This window comes from Beta vulgaris, chromosome 4, assembly GCF_026745355.1.
Source record: "Beta vulgaris subsp. vulgaris cultivar EL10 chromosome 4, EL10.2, whole genome shotgun sequence".
In the NCBI taxonomy this organism is placed as follows: domain Eukaryota; kingdom Viridiplantae; phylum Streptophyta; class Magnoliopsida; order Caryophyllales; family Amaranthaceae; genus Beta; species Beta vulgaris.
The window spans coordinates 16,655,859-16,660,379 of NC_079205.1; the positions used below are offsets into that span (position 1 = coordinate 16,655,859).

Here is a 4,521-nt window from a genome sequence, read left to right on the forward strand (position 1 = left end):
TATTTTCAGAGAAGATCTATATTAGTACTTGCTCCTTTATTAATATGTTTCCGTTGTAGTCTAGTTGGTCAGGATACTCGGCTCTCACCCGAGAGACCCGGGTTCAAGTCCCGGCAACGGAATTATTGAATTTTTAAGAGCTCAATTTTGAATTTTGTAAAAGAAAAGTTGATTATAAAAATCAAATTATATTCTATCTATTTTTAATATTATTATTATTTTTTTGGCGACAAGTACAAACAGACAACAACCTTAGCTAATTATGTTACCGAGTCTCGCTGCTACACGAGGTCAGGGGTTGCAGCAACTTCAACCCGGCTCACCTGACGAATAAGACAATAGTTAAACTTAGTACATAGAGCTTTTATGTCGTGGACCAGGGTAAAAGAAAAGTGGCTGTTGTTGACTCTAAATTGCTCAAACAAGCTCTGCGCAGTCTGATTGAACCTGAACATGGCTGATACCCTTGCTAAATGCTTCTCGCAATCCTTGGTACATTGCATAGGCTTCCGTTTGAAGAGGCGAGAACGTCATTATCTTTGCATTACCTGCGAAAATTTGATTACCATCTATTGAGGCAGCCCATCCAATACCGGCTCGTGGTATCTGTTGTCGATATCTTTTCCAAGCCCCATCTACTAGTATTTTGCAGATTTCACCTTGACGGAAGCTTTCGGCTACTAATGCTTCAATCGTATTTTGGGCATCGGAATGGGATGGATGGATATGTGGCTCCCTGATATTGGCACCTTCTGTATAATCCTTGAGAAGTGCATCTTTGCTTGAAAGGACTGAAGTAGGGTTTGCTTCTGTGTTCCTGAAGACGATGTTGTTTCTGTGTAGCCATATCGCCCAAAGGGTTGATATGAAATCTCTCGCTCTTTCTGAATTTTTAATATTATTATTGTTATGGATTCGGATTAAAGTTTATGACACGTTTTAAGTAAGTGGGTCAACGTGACATGAATCGTTTATTAGATATGTGTACCTATGTTTTATATAAAAAATATTAAAACTAAGTCATTAATTTAAAGATGCATTACAAAATCACCTAATTTATTTTGTTCGTATGTTCTCTTTCCTTGTTTAATTGCGATTAATCTTGGTACCCAAATGCGAAAAAAAAATTATATATATTTGATTATTATAAAATTTCATATGTTTGTTGTGTGCCAATGCATAGACCATGGACCCGGGTTCAAGTCCCGACAACAGAATTATTGTTTTTTTTATGAGCACAATTTTGAATTTTGTAAAAGAAAAGTTGATTATAAAAATGAAATTATATTCTATCTATTTTTAATATTATTATTTTTATGGATTCAGATCAAAGTTTATGACACATTTTAAGTAAATGGGTCAACATGACATGACTCGTTTATTAGATATGTGTACCTATGTTTTATATAAAAATATTAAAACTAAGTCATTAATTTAAAGATGCATTGCAAAATCACCTAATTTATTTTGTTCGTATGTTCTCTTTGCAAACCAAACGAGAGGTAACCTGATCATCTTTTTCCAGCTTTGGAAATATCTACTTTTGCATGAGATCTAAATTGGACCCTATTGAAAAGGCTTTAGATCCCCTTTTATGTTTTAGATCCCGTTGTATGATAGGATTATTTCCAAAACATTCTTTGATAGAAGAAATCCATTTAGTGGATTCTATCTTCATAAATTCATCCTTATCTCCAAATATGACAATCAATACCTTATGATGATTTGGACATTTTAATGGATATGGGATATATTCTGGGACAAGTTGACGAAACACGGATAGGCGAGTATAATCCATTTTGAGTCCCAAATATTTTAGAGATTGTGTGTGTGTGTATAGGGACTTTTAAATTTACCGGTCCACTAACTTTTCCTAACTGCCCAATTCATGGAGACAATTTCTTGGGAAATGCAAGTATAGATAGACACATATTATTTTTAATTTTAATTTGATTAAATAAAAATTAATTGTTTTAAACAATCAAATAATTAGAAACGCATTTAAGAAAATTACTATTAGAAGTAATTTCATAAACATTCATATTATAATTCATCTATTTGTAGATAAATTATTGATTACATCTTAATTAATTAAATGCGTCTAGAGATAACATTTGAAAATGTTTCCTACATATAATTTCTACCATGGCATGATACTCTTCAGCTTCTAATCTCGTCCCCCGACACTTCTGGTGACTCCAAGTAGTAGCCATCTTCAGGGGGTTGTTGAACCTGGCTTTGAAGATAAGCATGTGGTAGTTGTTATCCCAAGCATACCTCCTGTCAATCAGGGTTAGATACATCCATGAGAAAAAAATTCTCTTGGGTCCATAATTCCAGAGTCGACATCAGCACTTGAAGTGCACTGTCCTCCACTCAGCTTCATCTTGGCCTTCTTCCATCCTTACCACTTTGAGGCAGGACTGGGTGCAGGAGAGAACTAGGCATTTTGTATATGCCCAATTCATAGTTTGAGGCCTTGGGAAATTAAGGGTAGTAGTAACCTCTTTTCCCCATTTTTTGTAGACTGTTAGCAGTTGATCTTGTAATCTTTCTGCTAGCCTAGGCCATATATGGGTAGACAAAAGATCAATGTTGGCACCAACTTCGGTGGCACTTGATTCTGCTAGCGCCAAGTCTTCTATCTGGCTCCATTGTAGGTTCAGCGCCAAAAAATCTTGTCTTTTTTTCTTCCCATTTTATCTTCTCAGCTGCTATGAAGGCTTCTTTGTCTTCATTTATATTATTGAGAGCAAAACGGTGGTTGAAGCAATCATCATCAAACTCGGCTGATATGTTTGCATAAGCCTCGTTATTCATTTTTTGTTTTATGGGATGAAAATGAAATGATGGATTACTTGTTATGGCCAATTTTCTTCTTTAAATAACCGGTCCATTTTCTAAACGGTTATTTTTATAATAACTCCCATGATCAGTAAGTAATTGAATACTTTGATCCTTTTTTTTTTTGAGAAGTTTATAGGCCTTTTTTTATTTTAAAGTTAGGTCCAAATTTTGCTTCCTTGATTTATCATTCATTTTGTTGAACAATCAATTAATACATGTAATTTGGTACGATATTGAAAGTAAACATAGAATTATTTCATTTAAATGAAACCAGTATTCTATGAGAATAATACATTATTTAAGCAAAAAGATATTTTATTAATTTTCAATAGTCATTACATAGTTTCCTAAAGGGATGAACTACTTACCATGATAATTAAAATGTTTTACCCTAATACTTGATTTATCAAGTTCTAAGGTGGGCAAAACTGATGATGATTTGTGGCTCATCATGCTCATCCACTTCAAGATCATCATCTTCTGAATAATCTTCATCTAGAGGCATTGGGAACCCCATCTCCATCATGTGTTCTTGCCATAGAAGACATGTACACTTGTATTGTATAAGCTTTTTGAAGCTCATATTCTCATCCAACTGAACAACCTTGTATTTCCTTATGAAGACCCCAAGACTACTCTAACAGATAGTGGATCTGTGGTACTTGAAGGCTAGTTCAAGAGGGAAATATTGTTTTGCAATACATTCTTACCATGCCTTACAGACTGTTAGGAGTTTGAGTAATACTCCTTTCTCCAGCCTTGGCCAAATGTTTGTTGCCACGAAATCTATGTCATTTTCTATAAGTGTGGGGTCTGAACCTACTTCCTCCATATCCCTTGGTTGGATTTTGGAATCTTTCCCAATGAATTTTGTGATGCTGGATTGTCATTTCTTAATTTCTTCCTCTTTAAATTCTTCCCAATCTTCTTGAATAATGTCTATATTGAACCTGTGCCTCCAGCATTCACCAGGGAAATTTGGTTGAGGGGCAACTTGTTGGTCAGCCATTTTTTAAGAATTCTTTTGGGATTTTTAGAAAGTAAAGATTGTTAGGATTGAAATTCTTCCATAGCAACAGTGTATATTTATAATATATTCTATTAACTGTTATCCCTATTTTTCAGGAATAAGTGAACCATCAACTATTATCATTTGATAACACGTCAGTTTAATTCGCTTTTTAACTTCCCAAATATTAGCCTTTAGTGGGTAAACATGGGTAAGTTGGGCTTGCCCACTAAATCCTAATATGTCCTACCATTTTTCTGGAGTTCAGCCAATTAATGGTGTGTGCAAGTTTAGTAGGCCATCATTACTTTTTGGAAGTAATTTGATGTATATTGTTTTAATGATTAATAGTATTTCGAGAGACACTTTGTGTAAAACTTAACCATTTCTTTTTCCTTTAGCATGCATTATTTGATTTGATGGCCTATTTTGAAACAAGGCATTTTACCTTCTAATTTTGATTGGACATAAGTAAATAAATAATGCAATAGAAAGAAAAATAATAATTTGCCAAAGAGGAAATTTATATTTCATTTTACAAAAATAAAAGATTACAACCTAAAACTGAAAATTTTAGAATTTTCAATTAATTTAGAATTTCTAAATTCTAAACCTTAAGCTTAATCTAAATTTCTAGGGGACCTAGGCTTGTAGGCGTCTAAGTC

The 4,521-nt window shown here is 33.8% G+C and overlaps 1 non-coding gene across 1 annotated transcript; it reads left to right on the plus strand.

The window, feature by feature from the left end:
- Window positions 1–49: 49 nt before the first annotated feature.
- On the plus strand, window positions 50–122 carry TRNAE-CUC (transfer RNA glutamic acid (anticodon CUC)). Its single transcript has one exon. It is a non-coding gene; the product is annotated as a tRNA-Glu (tRNA).
- The last annotated feature ends 4,399 nt before the right edge of the window (window positions 123–4,521 follow it).